The sequence below is a fragment of the Lithobates pipiens genome, unplaced genomic scaffold (assembly GCF_037356315.1).
Source record: "Lithobates pipiens isolate NorthernLeopardFrog02 unplaced genomic scaffold, aLitPip1_a1.2 Scaffold_13, whole genome shotgun sequence".
Classification (NCBI taxonomy): domain Eukaryota; kingdom Metazoa; phylum Chordata; class Amphibia; order Anura; family Ranidae; genus Lithobates; species Lithobates pipiens.
In genome coordinates, this window is record NW_027507718.1 from 125,908,733 (window position 1) to 125,928,841 (window position 20,109).

Genomic DNA, 20,109 nt, shown 5'->3' on the forward strand with positions numbered 1-20,109 from the left:
TTTATTTGGGGAGTAGATCTAATAAGAATGGCCATGGGTTCTATCGCAAGCGCAAATAGCCCTCTTGACAGAGGGCAGCCTTGTCTCGTTCCTCTTCTCAGAGGGAAGGGTGGGGAAAGAATATTACCCATACGTACCCTGGCTGTCGGACAGCCTCAACCCAGGAGATGAAGATGGGGCCAAAACCAAACCTGCAGAGGACCTCCCATAGATGGTTCCACTCAACAGAATCGAAAGCTTTCTCCGCATCCAGGGAGGCCACTACCGCAGTATCTACGTCTCCAACCCCCAAGGCCAAGACTGCATACAGTCTCCGAAGATTAATATCTGTACCCTTCCCGGGCATGAAGCCTGATTGAGCCTCATGTATTAGGGTAAGTATCACTTCATTGAGGTGCCTAGCAAGGACTTTGGTCAATATTTTGGCATCTGAATTGAGGAGCGAGATAGGCCTATAGGATGAGCATAGTTGGGGGTCCTTCGCTGGCTCGGGTATTACCACAATGATGGCTTGTGCAAAAGATGGGGGAAGGACACCCTCCCTCAACGTTTTAGAAAACATGTTGTGTAGCCTAGGGGTCACGTCCTCTGTGTACTGTTTATAAAACTTGGGTGGGAAACCATCCGTACCTGGAGTTTTACCTGCCTGTAGGGATCCCATTGCTAACTGTACCTCCTCCAGTGATCTGTTGATCTAGAGCCTCCCTTACAGCTAGGGCAAGAGTCGGGAACCCTACTTCATCAAGGAACTCCGACAACTCCCCGCCTGAATATCCCACTTTGGATGAGTACAGTCTGGAATAGAAGTCGGCAAAGCAGTTATTAATGTCAATGGGGTACATCAGTATTGTGCTGTTTTCTGCCTGAATACAAGCTATAGTACAGGTCGGAGCTTGTTCTTTGGCAATCCACGCCAGGAGCCCACCTGTTTTTTCCCCTTGCTCAAATATTCAGTGTGTTTGGGCCAGTTGTCTTTTTTTGTGCCTTAGCCACTCTCAGGAACATTACCTCCCTATATGCCACCTTCTTGTCTTGTGATAGGGTTGGCTGTAAGGGCATAATGGAATTCTAGTGATTGGGCCTTAGCTTCCACTTCCTCAACTACAATCTGATCGTTTTTACATTCCCGAAAGCCTTAAAGGCATCCCACTCATTCCCCGGTGAGGTAGTTCCAGCATTTGAAATCCAGTACTGTCTAATTTTAATGGCCATTTCAATTTCTATAGTGGGATTGGTTATCCAAAATCTGGAAAGGTACCATATTCTGTCAGTCGGGGGTGTCACCGTCTGTAAACCACATAGCATTGGTGAATGATCGGAGATACCCCTAGGAAGGATTTTTATTTCTTGAATCCTGGGTAGCAAGTTGACACCAGTATATACAAGGTCTATGCGAGACAGGGTATTGTGAGAGTGGCAAGTGTAGGACCATTCTGTGGGGTATTTCCATCTCCACACATCCCCCCATACCAAACAGTCCCGCCCATCTAGAGAGTACAGAGTCTGTGGTGGGTTCTGTGGTTAGTCTGTCCAGGGAGGGATTTGTGGCTATATTAAAATCCCAGGGAAGCTAATACTTTTAGGAGAATTTAGGAGTAAAGCTATCGGGACCCAGGCTTTTCCTGATGGGGCAGCCGCTATCGCTCCTACAACCTCGTCTGCAGTAATTACCTGCTCCAGCTCTTCTACAGTATCGCTGTTCAATGTAGGAAGCAATGTTTCCTGCAACATAAGACTGTCTATCAGTCACAGGGGTGGGGGAGTGACTAGCCGAAACGCCAGACGATAGGTTATATAGTGATTGGTAGAAATCTCTGAATGTGTGTGACATCTTAGATGGCTCACTGATCATTTCCCCAGATGGGGCCTGAATATGAGGTATAAATGTAGAAGACGTGTTTGGGTGGATGGAGCGAACCAAATGTCTACCGCATCTATCTTGGAATTGGTACTAATGTAAGGCAAGCCTGTCTGCATTAGGTACGAGCTGAGGCCTCATACAGTTCTTTGAGTTGGGATCGAGCCGTTGAGACCTCTGTAAGGGTCACCAACCTTGGGGCTCATTTACATTGGGTTTCAAAATCTCCAAAGCTTTTGAACTGCAGATGTTATTGCGGCCGATCGTCCTTTTTAAAGCAGGACCCTATCTGAATAAAGGTTCCTCGCAGGACAGCTTTAAGTGTTTCCGACTGTAAAGGTAACGGGGTAGTGTCCAAGGGATGATCTGTAAAGAAATTAGAAATGGTTTCCCAAATCTTTTGGGAACAGTCAGCATTCATAAGGAGTGATTAATTTAGCCGCCACATCCATTCCTTCACCGGAGTGGAAGGGGCGATAGCGTAAGATAGATAGGTGAGTGGTCATGCTAAACCACAGGGTCTAGTTCGCATTCGGGTGACCAACCCAAACAGCTATGATCAATGAGAAAATAGTCGACTATAAAAGTGATGGACCTGTGAAAAATTTGTATAGTTGCGATTTTTATTCTTTTTTTTTTTGGAAACAGAACCCACCAAATGTCGATTAGACGGAGGTCATAAATAGCCCGTTTGAAGGCCCTCAGCTTAGTAAAGGAGATGGATGAGCGAGAAGTTGACGAGTCTAGGAGCAGATCCAAGGGGGTATTAAATTCCTTGCCCAAGATTAGTTTACCTTCTGCGAAGTCCGACAAGATGCTCATGTACCGCAGAGCAGACGATATTTGATTAGTATCCGGTAGGTAGAGGTTGGAGATTGTGAAATTCTCTTTATAGGGTACAAAATTTACTAACACTTACCTTCCCTGAGGGTCTGATAACTGGCCTATCAGCTCAATTGGAAGCATTTTGTGGAAGGCAACAGAAACGCCTTTAGTTTCTGAGAGGGGTTTGTACTGAGGAACAATCTGTTAAAGTATCTGTTGGAGCAGGAAGGGGTGGAATTTGAGTGGAAATTAGTTTCCTGTAACAGTAACACATTGACCTGTTTATGCATGTGGTAGAGGATTTGCCCTCTTTTGGATGCAACATTGAGGCCATTTACATTGTAAGAGCAAAATTTCAGGTGAGGACAATATATTAGTGTGTGGGCCATAGTGGAATGGGAAAGAGAAAATGAGATTAAAGACAGCATAAAGAGGCATGGGGAAGGGAAGGGGAAACTAATAAGCTGGCAAAGATATACCAGGATAAAAATTGGGTAGGGGGCACCTAAATAAGGAGCCTAACAAACTCTAAGGGGTCTGTGAAGACCGGACAACATGTGAAAAATCACATAATTAGGCACAGTTTGTGCCAAGACTATTGAGGGTGGGGTCGAGATGGAGAATCTGAGCCATGAGCCCAGTAGCATAACAGGCACAGATATCTAAATTGAGGCACATCAATATAGTAAGGCATTTAAACTGTAGAACACATACCAGATTGCTTGAGAAGGATGGTGGCTGTCTGTGTGGGCAAATATTCCTGATAAAGGTCACCCTTACCCGTTCACAGAGGAATTTTCTAGCCATGAAGTAACACCATGGGGAGGGGGGGGAGGTACTCATTTTTAACATAAGTTATCTATAAACTCTAACAGGGACCCTGGAAAAGTAAACCTGAGTAACAATAATGAAATCAGTAAAAGAATGGATTAACATCTTAGAGTGAAACTAACCGGTGTAGGAGAAACCATACATGGGGGGCTATAGAAGCCCACGTGGACAATGGCAAGAGACCATGGACCCAGCAAGTCTATCCATTGGCCCCTCCGCCTGTATCCAGGTGGAAAATCTCCGCCAAACACATACAGATTGGCAAGTGCAGTAAAGTATATTGGAAGCTCAAGGACTGCATATCAAATTCATACAGTAGAAATTTTAAAGTCCCATAGTTTCTCCCAAATCCCAGCTAGATGCAGCACACCAGCAAAGGGCAGGGAGGACACCCGATATTTGTTGCACCATATGATCAAGAGGCATTTGAGTTCGCGGCTAGTCATTTCATCACCCATGGTAACGTATCCGGCTGAAAACAGCAGGAATAAAAAAGGAAAATGCAAAAAGAAAAAAAAGGGGTCCAAACACAGACCTGTCCAGGAAACAAGAAGTGTGCAGTAAACTTGAATGGTGCTGGGTATATGAGGAGTGTTGATTTGGCTTCATGTAGCAACCTAGAGCTGTCCTAATCTTCCGGTGAGGTAGGCCGACGCACTCTAGGGCCAAAGAATATGATATGAACCTTGGATGCCTATGTCGTATGTCCTTGGGGGAGAGGGTCACGTGCTTGCACCCTGGTGCGGTCATCTGGTGGATCCATCCAGTTCAGTACAGCAATTCGGTCCTGCTCCAGAAAGAGGAAGAAAGCTGGGAGTTGATATGGGTCAGATAGGACAAATTTATGGTCAGCCCTGGTCACCTTAATACTGAAAGGATGACCCCAAGTGCAAATTGCTCTGGCTTGGCGTATCTAGTCCAGCAATGGTCGGACCATGTGATGCATATATATATATATATATATATATATATATATAAAATATAGAGTGTTGCGAAAGAGGTCAGGGTAGAGATGGATTGCAGAACCGTCAAAGTCCACTGGGCCCAAACGCCATGCTTTGCGCATAAGTTCTATCTTAAGAGTGTAATATGTACCCTGCAGAGAACATCACGTTGGCAGTCACTTACAATCCCTCCTCGGCCTTTCTACTCTGTGTAGAAAAAAAGGAAAAATCTGCGCTACAGTGAAAACAAAAACCAGAGAATTTTGTGTAATGCAGCAATTCAAAATATACACCAAAATTGCTATATATGAGTAAATTAGAAAAAAGAAAAAAGAACTGCGCAATCCCTAATGTGTCACATTAAGGTGTAAAAATCCCAACAATAAAAAACAAAAGTGCTCAATATTGCATGGAAATTACCATAAACCCCAACTTTGAAACTAAATGTATGGGCTACATACAATAATACAAAAAATAAATAAAATAAATGTGTAGTAACACCAATCAGTGTAAACACTACTATCAAAGATACTAAAATCTCAATAGTTCTGGTGCTCCAAACAGAAAAAAGACATACAGAAAAAGACTGCAACAGTTATACAAACAGTTGATATGACAACATTATAAAGTCCTGGTGAGTCAATTTAAAAAGCACCGAGTGTCCAAAGTGACTTGTCCAAATTTTGAATCAAATGTTGACGTGAAGCAAAAAAGAAAGTGCGCCACCACCACGTAGATAACAGTAGCTCCTTACCAGATGCCCCAGTAAGGAGCGCTTATCTTAAGGATCAGGTCAGAGTGTGCATCAATCTCAGGTCATCAAGAGACAGAGAACCTCGGGAGCTGGACTCAAATGTATTCCAACCAAGAGACAAGTGGTCCACCGTAAGAAGGAAAAAACACTCCAATAGTGTAACACCATTTATTAAAAAAATAAGCATAAAAAGAAGTACACTTACAAGAGTGCATGAGCACAGGGCATATCGTCAATGGGGAAGCGTCGGCCGATCGCAAACTCCAAACGATATCCTGTTCTATTACAATTTCTGATGAGGCAAAAAAGCGTGTCACGCCACCCAACGCGTTTCGTGAAAAGATCACGTCGTCCTGGGGTGTGGGTGACACGCCGAAATGCCCCAAATTTATAATGGATTGTGGCCCAAGTCACCTCCTCCATCGGACCACTCAACCGCACTTCCGGGTGTAGACCGGAAGTGACGCATATAGGTCATTAATGACTGGCATTAGAAATTATACTAGTTCGCCAAAGGAGGGAAGCAGAATCAAGTAATAAAAAAAACGGGAGTCCCCTATTTATAATTGAACCAAGAGCCCGGAGAGTACACATACACCGCAAAAACGAGGCAGCTACGCTCCATGTTCATGAAGCGAAACCAAGCCTTAATGTGAGCGCCAATGGGGTGCAGGGTCAGGGGTCGTGACGGCGGAAGTGACGTGCGTCAACATCGTCACCCGTCTCTCTCAGAAAAACACCAACCCGATCCCACCGCACCCCATGGCGTGACTACGTCAGCGCGCCCCGTCTCCGCCCACCACGGAGACGTGAGCGCTTCACCTGGGCCAAGCCTCGCTTTCACTGGACAAGTGGAGCAGCCGTGTATACGTGCGCTCCACAATAGCAAAGCCTCATTTCCGCGGTATGAGTAGAGTGGCAATAAACGCACAGAATTCCACCCCTCAATGGTAAAAGAGAAAACCACCAATCAGTAACCCGACCTGTAAGGACCTGTCCATGGCTATTAAAGAGACAGGACCTCGGGTGTCTATCTCCGCATCACATATTAAAAGAAAAAGAAACAGGGGGAGGAGGGGACTTGTCCCAATGTTAATATCAATAATGGTCAAATAAAACACAATCCCCAAAACCATATAAAATATGAATCCAGTATTATATGATAAATCAATGTGCATATCCCACCAGGCTGTACACTTTACAATATAAAAGATAAGCCACAATGTAAGAAGCTCTCTTAAACCCCCATAGTGGGTGTAATGTGCACAAATTTGATCGCATATAAAACATGTAAAAATCGCATAAACCCAAATAAAAGGGAAAAATGCATAAAATTAGTAAAAATTTAAAATTGAAATAAAATATAGAAAATAAAAAAAGGGAGAAAAAAAGGGGGGGGGGGAAATTGCTCATTACGATACACATTATGCATTATTTATGAACGCATTCACATCAGTGTCTGTATTCATACCAAAAGGTGCATAAGTTTTCAGCTTGTGTATCCAGGACATTTCTAACCGTGAGATCTCTCTCACCAAAGCCCCACCCCTCCAGTGCGGTTTATACTTATCGATCCCCATGTATAGCGTATTGGATGGATCTCTTCCATGTTTCTCATCGTAATGCCTCGATAGGGGGTGCTTATCGAAACCCCGTTTAATGTTGGCAATATGCTCATTCAATCTGACTTTTAGGGCCCTCTTAGTTCTCCCTACATATTGAAGTCCACAAGGACATTGAATGAGATATACAACTGCTTCCGAGGAGCAGGTGATGAACGGCTCAACTGTATATCTCCTCTGGGTACTGGTGGAAACAAAATCGAGGATCTTGGAATTTTTGTTTACATTGTGAGAACAGACTTGACAATTTTTACACCTATAAAACCCTTTAAGGTTCTGGAAAAAACATCTATTTTTTTCTGGAGGGTTTTGCACGCTAGGGGCAACCTTACTGCCCAAAGTGGAGGCCCCTTTAAAGATAACCCTAGGAACCTCAGGTAAAATGGTTCCCAGAATCTGATCGCAGGTCAGAATATGCCAATGTCTGCGGATCAGTTGTTTAACCTTCTGATGTTGCATTGAGAAGGTGGTAACAAAGGGCAATGTCATCTGATGCCTATCCTTATTATCCTCCCTTTCCGTTAGCAGACTCGGTCTCTCTCTATTGCGTGCATTAAGATACGCCTCAGTTAATACGTCTGCTGCATACCCCTTATCCCGAAACCGTTGAGACAAGATTCTGGCCTGTTCATCGAACGTGGAAATGTCCGTGCAGTTTCTCCTTAGGCGCAAATATTGCCCCAGAGGGACTGATTTCAACCAAGAATCCTGATGACAGCTTCCTAAGGGGATGTAGGAGTTCCTGTCCGTGGGCTTGAAAAAAGTGGAGGTGATAAAATTATCTCTATCCACCCTGATATTTAAATCTAAGAAATTCACCCCCTCCTGGCTAGCTTCATAGTTGAATTTGATGCCTCTGGTGTTATTATTCAACTCCTCCATATACCCACGGAGGTCATGCTCATCGCCATCCCATAGGAGGAGGACGTCGTCGATATATCGTGCCCAAAGCACTATCTCCGACCTCCTGGGAGAGTCGACCACGTCCTCCTCCCACTTGGCCATGAACAGATTAGCCAAACTAGGGGCATACTTGGCCCCCATGGCAACTCCTTTGTCCTGACGGAAAAACTGGTTATAAAACCAGAAGTAATTGTGCCTAGCGGCAAATTCTAAAAGCTCCAAAATAAACTCAATCTGAGTCTGAGTCAGATTAGAATCTCGTTCCAAATAGAATCTGACGGCTTCGAAGCCCAGATCATGAGGGATAATAGTGTATAACTATGTGACATCGGCCGTCACAAGCCACAAGCCCTGTTTTGGTTTAATAGTACCCAACATGTTCAGAATTTGCTTAGTATCCTTCACATATGACGGGACTTTTTGCACAAGCGGTTGAAGAAAATAATCTATATACTTGCCCACCCTGGACGTCACGGAGTCAATGCCACTGACTATTGGGCGTCCAGGGGGGCAAGTAGTACTCTTATGCAGTTTGGGGAGATAATAAATGACTGGTGTTCTCGGAGCCATAGGTACTAAGAAAAACTTTTCTTTCTCCGTGAGGATCCCCTTACGGAAGCCCTCTTCAACTATTCCAATTAGCTCCTTTTTATATTTGGCCACTGGATCCCTGTTGAGTACGGTGTAAGTCTCCCTATCATCAGTGATCCGATGTAATTCTTTCAAATAGTCACTTCTATCGAGGACAACAATCCCTCCCCCTTTGTCGGCAGGTCTGATAACAAGGGACTTATTATTACAAAGGCTATCCAAACCCTTTTGTAGATCGCTCCGTAATCTGGATTTCTTCACCTCCATCTTTTCAAGATCTGTCAACACCATGTCCCTGAAAACTTTGATGTTAGGTGCCAATGCCCCTGGGGGATTAAAGAGCGAAGCATTGGCAAGGCCAGAGTGTTGGAAGGTTGAGCTCAGTCCATTACTCTCTCGGATAGGATTACCCAACATATACCTTTTGATGGAAAACGAGAAGAGACAGGCGGGACTGTTACGGTGCTAATACTAGTAAGAAAGGAATGTATAAATGTATAGATAAAAGAGAGTATTTTATTAAATGTAATAAAAGCGATCAAAAAAAAGGAAAATATTACAATAGGATCAAATTTAACAAAATTGCATATATTAGCTACCATACAAAACAGTATACAAAATCCAACAATTAGTTTAAATAACCCAATTCTTGGCAGTTCAGATAGAATATTCCCGACATGTTTCGCCTATCATTAGGCTTCTTCAGGGGAGCCAGTAATTGGTGGAAGAGAAATTGTTTTGTTTAGAATACAAAAAGGGTACACTATAAATAGAAAGAAATAAAACAAAGTTAATGGAGCCGGTCACATACACAAAAGAGCACATCCTTAGTCCCCAACACCGCCCAACTGTCTCCAAAGATTGGTGGATAGGGAATGACACAACAAAAAAAAAAAAAAAAAAAAAAAAAAAAAAAGGTATATGTATGTCTCTAAAGAGTATAAGCGAAATAATACCTACCTATTTAAAAACAAATACGTCTAGTCCCTAAAGGGAAGACCCCACCTGGGATTGGAGAATGGACCGATCATAGACAACCGCCAAAAGGGTGACTGCAGGAGACAAATCAAGCGAACAGACAAGTCTAGTAATCAACAAACTTCACAGGGAGCTTAATAAAGCTTCCATAGGGATTATTGGTTAATCAATAGGTTTAGAAAGTCCATAGCAATAAAAATAAATTTAGATTTAAACTATACCTGTGCTGCATTAGATGTAAAGTATGTTGCACATGAAAAGTTGAAAATTGCACAGAGGGAGGTCCTTGGAGTTGTGTCTAGAGGCCCGTGAGATGATCTTGGTTATAGTAAGGTAGTTTAAGAAGAACACGAAAATAGAAAAAATATTCAAAAAAGAAAAATTATATGTAAAAGAAGCCCTAAAACAGAGCAAGAAAAAACAAAGGAAAAAGGTCAGCTGGGCAGTGTGCTCACGAATAATTATTGGTCAATTAAAGTAGTGCTAGCTTACCATAAGCATATGAGAAGTGCACTTATCCTCGGTCTCCTTAACTAAGGAACAAATTGAAGTTCTGAAATTTGGTTTATCCTTTTGCCCATCTACTGATTTAGACAAATTCCAATTTGTTAAAGATATACACCTTTTTGCCAGACGTCTTCTTTTCAAGGTACTATATGATAAAACTGAACACATAACTGATCCCAGTATCATCTCTGTGGAACCATCATCCAGTGAGCTCCGGGCTATGGAAGACCTGATGTCACTTTGGGATGAGGGAAACACAGATGTTGAACAGTCTTCAGAATTAATCACTCCTCGTGTATTAGTTCCGGGAGTATTATTCCCTGCCCCGGCTATGTTTAAACCTAAATCAAAAACATTCCCTCTGCTTCAAAGCAACCCAAACATTTGGGCTTTTGTAAGCCAATTAACTCTTGAAATTAAGCATCTAAATCTTAAAACACAAGAATCCCACAATCTTTCTTTTAAACATCGACAGGCACTTCTAAACCTTCAAAACAACCCTGATATAATCATTAAACCTGCTGACAAGGGTGGCAATGTATGCATTATGGATGTGGGGGCATATAAAAAAATGTGCCTAGACATCCTTAACAATAGGGACTGGTATCGCCCAATATCCCAACTCATCATTGAGAATTCTACCACCAAGTATTACCATCTTATCTTTCAAGCGTACCGAAATGGTACCATAGACCTTAACACATGGAAGTACTTAAATGTAAAAAACCCACAAACCCCCACATTTTATTCGTTACCTAAATTACACAAATCTTTAGTTAATCCACCGGGTCGACCTATAGTATCCGGTTGCCAATGTTTGACTGAGAACGCCAGTGCTCTCATTGACAAACACCTTTTTCCACATGTACTATCCCTGCCATCCTACGTGAAGGATACGATTGATTTATTACGAATTTTAGACGGAAAACAACTTCCCCCAGACACATGGCTAGTGGCCCTAGATGTTGAGTGCCTTTACAATTCCATCCCGCACTCAACAGGCATCCAAGTCATGTACTCCTTCCTTCAGGAACGGGGTTCTATTTCCCAGAACTATGACAAATTTGTACTTCAACTTTTGGAGTTCATTCTGACGCACAATTATTTTATGTTTGATCGTTCCCACTACCTCCAGGTGCAGGGCGTAGCTATGGGCACTAAATGTGCCCCTACCTACGCCAATCTGTACCTGGGGGGGTGGGAACGACACATTTTTTCAGGTGACCAACCCCGGGACTGGAGTCAGTTCATCCTGGGTTGGCACCGTTACATTGATGACATTTTGTTATTATGGACGGGCTCCCTTAATGAATTACATGAATTCTTTGATAATTTGTCCATCAATCAATTTAATCTTAAATTTACAATGGAATTCAGTCAGACCCAGATTCGTTTCCTGGACATATACATTAAATTGGACAAAAATGGCGTCATTGATTCAGCTCTATATCGTAAACCCTCTGCGGGTAATACCATTCTTCATGCGGAAAGTGCTCATCCTAAATCACTTTTAGATAGCATCCCCTACAGCCAATATCTTCGTTTGCGTCGTAACTGTTCTCAAGACGCGGACTTTGAATTGGCTGCAAGGGATCTTACCACACGACTTTGCCAACGAGGCTACAGTAAAACACTACTAAAACGCACCTATAATAAAGTATTAAAATTGAACAGAAATCAGTTAATTTATCCCAAACCGAGATCTACCTCTCATACACCCATACGTATTATAACACAATATTCACGCCAACATCATCAAATGCGAGCAATCCTAGACAAATATTGGCCTCTATTAACTGCGGATCCAATAATTCATAAATATATTAAGCCTTTTCCCCAATTGACATACCGTAGATCCCAGTCCATGAGAGACCGACTAGTTACAAGTCACTTTAACACTCATCGACCTGTTAGACCCAATCGCACCGGCACCTATCCTTGTGGCCACTGCGATATGTGTCGTTTCATTCTAGGATCAGCACAAGTTACACTGCCTAATGGTTCCATTCGCACCATCAAACATAATGTTACTTGCAAAACTGTGGGGATTGTCTACATTGCTAATTGCTCTTGTGGATGTTTCTACATTGGAAAGACTAAACGCCCTTTTTATAAAAGAATTAGAGATCACATGTTGCCCTTATCCAAACGATTATGCACCACAGCATTAAACAGACATGTGGGTAATTCCCACAATTTTGATTCTAATAGTGTACGTTTCGCAGCTCTGGAGCATGTGCCTACTCATGCTCGGGGAGGTGAAATAGATAGGCGTTTACTTCAATTGGAAACCCAATGGATATATACTTTAGAAGCCACCAATCATCCAGGTTTAAATGAATATATTACATTCAAACATTTTCTTTAAAAATCATTATTTTCTATACTATTTATCTACTAATTAATATGTCTAATCTTGAACCCATGGAATTCCCCATGGGGGGCCCGATCCTTTGGAAATAGGGCTACCCACTTTCTGCCAAATTGTCAGTACTTTCCTTTCATATTCTTCATATCTCTGCTTTTCAAAACCCCCCCTCCCTCTCCCCTTTTTCTTTTTTCTTTATCTCGGCTACATTCTATTATTTTTCTTTTTATTTTCAGTTTTCATAGTTTAAATACAAAATTCTTTAAACCTACTCTATAAGGGTTAGACTGTTTAATTTTTATTTACTTTTTTTTTTGTCTATACATTAATGTACTGGATTTATCTTTATTTTAACATCACACCTTAATATTCACTGATTTTTTGTTTATATTCTTTAATATAGTGCATTTTTTTGACTGATGTTCTGCAATGATATATAATTTTTTCAAATTAATTATATTCTGTTTATCATTTTTTGTACATTTATGAATTTGTATGGTGCCGGTCAACAAGCACAGTTCTTTCTCCTTAATTCTGTCCATATGTCTCATGAGATTTGGTTGAATGCAGATTAAACAGCCATTCTCTGACTGATAGCCACTCAGACTAAGTTATATAGGCTCCAATACAGTGTAATAAAAAACTTTTTCTTTTCTTTTTTGGAAAGGCCCCCCCTACTTCTTTGGGGTACGTTCGATCATTTTATTTCCGCACAGTTTTGGGTGCTGTACGGACACACAGGTCCAGCTATGTGGAAGCTGGACCTGTTAACATGCGGGTTGCGGGACGTGCGCGTCCGTTTCACTGGGTCCTCGGATTGACAATCTCTGTAGAGCTCTTCTGAGCCCTCTCGAATGTCTCTCCCGTGTTCCCCGCTATTGCCTGTCGCGGTGCCCTGGTCTCCTTGGTTACGGAGACACCTCCGCAGTGCATTATGGGGACTGTAGGCTTCCTTTGTGACGCGGGGGCGCGCGCATGCGCAGTTCCGCACTTACTGTCCGCTCACATCCGGCGTCGCTGATTAGACGCCGGGTGGTGAGGGAGATAAATAAGCGTTCATCAATGCTGCAGGCATGTCCGCCCTGCCGAGTCCACGTGAGAAGTTTTCGCTGCACGGTCAGTTCATTGAACTAGCACTGAGTCTGTCCACACAGACTAGGCTGCTGTTCCAACCCTTCTTTTCTTTCATCTTATCTAATTTATTCAAATTTGTTCTGGTCATTTTTAGATCTTAGACTGATTCTTTTGGCGGCTCTGCTTAGAGCCTGAATGTTGTGGCTCTGGTGCTGTCTGCTTCGCGGTACGCTTGGGCTGCTGCCTGTGTGATACAGCAATAATTGTGACTGCACTTCTCATATGCTTATGGTAAGCTAGCACTACTTTAATTGACCAATAATTATTCGTGAGCACACTGCCCAGCTGACCTTTTTCCTTTGTTTTTTCTTGCTCTGTTTTAGGGCTTCTTTTACATATAATTTTTCTTTTTTGAATATTTTTTCTATTTTCGTGTTCTTCTTAAACTACCTTACTATAACCAAGATCATCTCACGGGCCTCTAGACACAACTCCAAGGACCTCCCTCTGTGCAATTTTCAACTTTTCATGTGTATCATACTTTACATCTAATGCAGCACAGGTATAGTTTAAATCTAAATTTATTTTTATTGCTATGGACTTTCTAAACCTATTGATTAACCAATAATCCCTATGGAAGCTTTATTAAGCTCCCTGTGAAGTTTGTTGATTACTAGACTTGTCTGTTCGCTTGATTTGTCTCCTGCAGTCACCCTTTTGGCGGTTGTCTATGATCGGTCCATTCTCCAATCCCAGGTGGGGTCTTCCCTTTAGGGACTAGACGTATTTGTTTTTAAATAGGTAGGTATTATTTCGCTTATACTCTTTAGAGACATACATATACCTTTTTTTTTTTTTTTTTTTTTTTTTTGTTGTGTCATTCCCTATCCACCAATCTTTGGAGACAGTTGGGCGGTGTTGGGGACTAAGGATGTGCTCTTTTGTGTATGTGACCGGCTCCATTAACTTTGTTTTATTTCTTTCTATTTATAGTGTACCCTTTTTGTATTCTAAACAAAACAATTTCTCTTCCACCAATTACTGGCTCCCCTGAAGAAGCCTAATGATAGGCGAAACATGTCGGGAATATTCTATCTGAACTGCCAAGAATTGGGTTATTTAAACTAATTGTTGGATTTTGTATACTGTTTTGTATGGTAGCTAATATATGCAATTTTGTTAAATTTGATCCTATTGTAATATTTTCCTTTTTTTTGATCGCTTTTATTACATTTAATAAAATACTCTCTTTTATCTATACATTTATACATTCCTTTCTTACTAGTATTAGCACCGTAACAGTCCCGCCTGTCTCTTCTCGTTTTCCTCTGTTATAATTGGGATGAGGTGCGTTGATAATTCCTTGCCTTATTGAGTCCTTTCCATTTCCCTATACAAAATTTTTTGGTGTCTAAAACACACCTCTTCTATAGGCAAGGCTTTTGATGTTCTTTTCTATAAAAACTGTTTATTCTCCTGCATTTAAACTTTCTAACTTCATTCCCCTTTTTTCCAAAAGTTATATGTGTAATAATCACAATTGAACTGGTTTTCCAGTTATCAGTTAAGTAACCTGCTATGCTGATGTAATTAAGTCTGTAGCCGAAATCGCACTTTCTTCCCTTTCCTTCCCTTTTCCTTTTTGTTTTGATTCTCTATTTCCTGTTTGCTCTAATTATGGCTGCGTTTTGTGGAAATGCATGGGATGGTCTTATGACCAAGGTTCAGGCCTCCAGAAAAGATGCCAATATCTCAGATTCTGAACTAAATCAATCTTTTATGCGCCTACAGCGCCTGTTAGAACGAAAAGCTAGAACATATTGGCACAAAGTCTACTTTGAAAAATATGTTGAATATCAAGTGGTTCCATGGGGCTTGAGAATTCAAATCTTTCCAAACATGAATAAAATAAGTGACTCACTTAAAAACTCCTGGGAGAGCAACCTTCAATCTTGCTCTTTCCAAATGATGTCAATTTTGATTGACCAATATACACTTGAACTGGAACAACTTGATATTCAGATTGCCTCTTGGTACGAGGACAACAATTCATTACAAAATCCCATTCGTTTTACACAGCGTGAAAACAACTTACGTTCCTATCTTGAACAATACACACGTAACATTATAAGTGCTAAGGAGAATAAATTTCTTAGGGATAAATTGGCTTATGAAAACCATTTTGCCTACAAATGGCAAAATTCGAATCAAACCACTCCCAGAAGAAAACCCTTTACTTCTAATATCCCTCAAACAGACACACTGATACCTAATGCTGTTTCTTTCTCTTCCAGCACTTCTACATCTTATCGAGACTTAACCCAGGACAGAATTCCTAAGAAAAGGAAGGGAGACCGTCTGGATACGTCCACAGCTTCGTCACCCAGATCCACCGAAACGGTACACCAATCCACTGCGGCCCCACCCAAGGCACATCGCACACAAGTTTCCACTCCTATGCCCCACACTCTTCTACGCCCAACCACCACGTCAGAGCCCTCTAGTCACCATGCACTCAGCACTCCTGCACCTAGTTTAAATCCCGCCCCCACTCACTCTGGACTCTCATCCAGGAGAGCCAGTGAACCTGCACTTTCTTCTATGTTTCCACTTCATTCACACACTTCGGACCCTCGTATCGCACCTATTTTTTTAGTTCAGACTCCGGAACCCAAAACACACCCACCCTCACTACCTCACGCACACATGCACTGAATCTCGAGGTTGTGAACTTATCCTCGGTCTCCTTAACTAAGGAACAAATTGAAGTTCTGAAATTTGGTTTATCCTTTTGCCCATCTACTGATTTAGACAAATTCCAATTTGTTAAAGATATACACCTTTTTGCCAGACGTCTTCTTTTCAAGGTACTATATGATAAAACTGAACACATAACTGATCCCAGTATCATCTCTGTGGAACCATCATCCAGTGAGCTCCGGGCTATGGAAGACCTGATGTCACTTTGGGATGAGGGAAACACAGATGTTGAACAGTCTTCAGAATTAATCACTCCTCGTGTATTAGTTCCGGGAGTATTATTCCCTGCCCCGGCTATGTTTAAACCTAAATCAAAAACATTCCCTCTGCTTCAAAGCAACCCAAACATTTGGGCTTTTGTAAGCCAATTAACTCTTGAAATTAAGCATCTAAATCTTAAAACACAAGAATCCCACAATCTTTCTTTTAAACATCGACAGGCACTTCTAAACCTTCAAAACAACCCTGATATAATCATTAAACCTGCTGACAAGGGTGGCAATGTATGCATTATGGATGTGGGGGCATATAAAAAAATGTGCCTAGACATCCTTAACAATAGGGACTGGTATCGCCCAATATCCCAACTCATCATTGAGAATTCTACCACCAAGTATTACCATCTTATCTTTCAAGCGTACCGAAATGGTACCATAGACCTTAACACATGGAAGTACTTAAATGTAAAAAACCCACAAACCCCCACATTTTATTCGTTACCTAAATTACACAAATCTTTAGTTAATCCACCGGGTCGACCTATAGTATCCGGTTGCCAATGTTTGACTGAGAACGCCAGTGCTCTCATTGACAAACACCTTTTTCCACATGTACTATCCCTGCCATCCTACGTGAAGGATACGATTGATTTATTACGAATTTTAGACGGAAAACAACTTCCCCCAGACACATGGCTAGTGGCCCTAGATGTTGAGTGCCTTTACAATTCCATCCCGCACTCAACAGGCATCCAAGTCATGTACTCCTTCCTTCAGGAACGGGGTTCTATTTCCCAGAACTATGACAAATTTGTACTTCAACTTTTGGAGTTCATTCTGACGCACAATTATTTTATGTTTGATCGTTCCCACTACCTCCAGGTGCAGGGCGTAGCTATGGGCACTAAATGTGCCCCTACCTACGCCAATCTGTACCTGGGGGGGTGGGAACGACACATTTTTTCAGGTGACCAACCCCGGGACTGGAGTCAGTTCATCCTGGGTTGGCACCGTTACATTGATGACATTTTGTTATTATGGACGGGCTCCCTTAATGAATTACATGAATTCTTTGATAATTTGTCCATCAATCAATTTAATCTTAAATTTACGATGGAATTCAGTCAGACCCAGATTCGTTTCCTGGACATATACATTAAATTGGACAAAAATGGCGTCATTGATTCAGCTCTATATCGTAAACCCTCTGCGGGTAATACCATTCTTCATGCGGAAAGTGCTCATCCTAAATCACTTTTAGATAGCATCCCCTACAGCCAATATCTTCGTTTGCGTCGTAACTGTTCTCAAGACGCGGACTTTGAATTGGCTGCACGGGATCTTACCACACGACTTTGCCAACGAGGCTACAGTAAAACACTACTAAAACGCACCTATAATAAAGTATTAAAATTGAACAGAAATCAGTTAATTTATCCCAAACCGAGATCTACCTCTCATACACCCATACGTATTATAACACAATATTCACGCCAACATCATCAAATGCGAGCAATCCTAGACAAATATTGGCCTCTATTAACTGCGGATCCAATAATTCATAAATATATTAAGCCTTTTCCCCAATTGACATACCGTAGATCCCAGTCCATGAGAGACCGACTAGTTACAAGTCACTTTAACACTCATCGACCTGTTAGACCCAATCGCACCGGCACCTATCCTTGTGGCCACTGCGATATGTGTCGTTTCATTCTAGGATCAGCACAAGTTACACTGCCTAATGGTTCCATTCGCACCATCAAACATAATGTTACTTGCAAAACTGTGGGGATTGTCTACATTGCTAATTGCTCTTGTGGATGTTTCTACATTGGAAAGACTAAACGCCCTTTTTATAAAAGAATTAGAGATCACATGTTGCCCTTATCCAAACGATTATGCACCACAGCATTAAACAGACATGTGGGTAATTCCCACAATTTTGATTCTAATAGTGTACGTTTCGCAGCTCTGGAGCATGTGCCTACTCATGCTCGGGGAGGTGAAATAGATAGGCGTTTACTTCAATTGGAAACCCAATGGATATATACTTTAGAAGCCACCAATCATCCAGGTTTAAATGAATATATTACATTCAAACATTTTCTTTAAAAATCATTATTTTCTATACTATTTATCTACTAATTAATATGTCTAATCTTGAACCCATGGAATTCCCCATGGGGGGCCCCATCCTTTGGAAATAGGGCTACCCACTTTCTGCCAAATTGTCAGTACTTTCCTTTCATATTCTTCATATCTCTGCTTTTCAAAACCCCCCCTCCCTCTCCCCTTTTTCTTTTTTCTTTATCTCGGCTACATTCTATTATTTTTCTTTTTATTTTCAGTTTTCATAGTTTAAATACAAAATTCTTTAAACCTACTCTATAAGGGTTAGACTGTTTAATTTTTATTTACTTTTTTTTTTGTCTATACATTAATGTACTGGATTTATCTTTATTTTAACATCACACCTTAATATTCACTGATTTTTTGTTTATATTCTTTAATATAGTGCATTTTTTTGACTGATGTTCTGCAATGATATATAATTTTTTCAAATTAATTATATTCTGTTTATCATTTTTTGTACATTTATGAATTTGTATGGTGCCGGTCAACAAGCACAGTTCTTTCTCCTTAATTCTGTCCATATGTCTCATGAGATTTGGTTGAATGCAGATTAAACAGCCATTCTCTGACTGATAGCCACTCAGACTAAGTTATATAGGCTCCAATACAGTGTAATAAAAAACTTTTTCTTTTCTTTTTTGGAAAGGCCCCCCCTACTTCTTTGGGGTACGTTCGATCATTTTATTTCCGCACAGTTTTGGGTGCTGTACGGACACACAGGTCCAGCTATGTGGAAGCTGGACCTGTTAACATGCGGGTTGCGGGACGTGCGCGTCCGTTTCACTGGGTCCTCGGATTGACAATCTCTGTAGAGCTCTTCTGAGCCCTCTCGAATGTCTCTCCCGTGTTCCCCGCTATTGCCTGTCGCGGTGCCCTGGTCTCCTTGGTTACGGAGACACCTCCGCAGTGCATTATGGGGACTGTAGGCTTCCTTTGTGACGCGGGGGCGCGCGCATGCGCAGTTCCGCACTTACTGTCCGCTCACATCCGGCGTCGCTGATTAGACGCCGGGTGGTGAGGGAGATAAATAAGCGTTCATCAATGCTGCAGGCATGTCCGCCCTGCCGAGTCCACGTGAGAAGTTTTCGCTGCACGGTCAGTTCATTGAACTAGCACTGAGTCTGTCCACACAGACTAGGCTGCTGTTCCAACCCTTCTTTTCTTTCATCTTATCTAATTTATTCAAATTTGTTCTGGTCATTTTTAGATCTTAGACTGATTCTTTTGGCGGCTCTGCTTAGAGCCTGAATGTTGTGGCTCTGGTGCTGTCTGCTTCGCGGTATGCTTGGGCTGCTGCCTGTGTGATACAGCAATAATTGTGACTGCACTTCTCATATGCTTATGGTAAGCTAGCACTACTTTAATTGACCAATAATTATTCGTGAGCACACTGCCCAGCTGACCTTTTTCCTTTGTTTTTTCTTGCTCTGTTTTAGGGCTTCTTTTACATATAATTTTTCTTTTTTGAATATTTTTTCTATTTTCGTGTTCTTCTTAAACTACCTTACTATAACCAAGATCATCTCACGGGCCTCTAGACACAACTCCAAGGACCTCCCTCTGTGCAATTTTCAACTTTTCATGTGCAACATACTTTACATCTAATGCAGCACAGGTATAGTTTAAATCTAAATTTATTTTTATTGCTATGGACTTTCTAAACCTATTGATTAACCAATAATCCCTATGGAAGCTTTATTAAGCTCCCTGTGAAGTTTGTTGATTACTAGACTTGTCTGT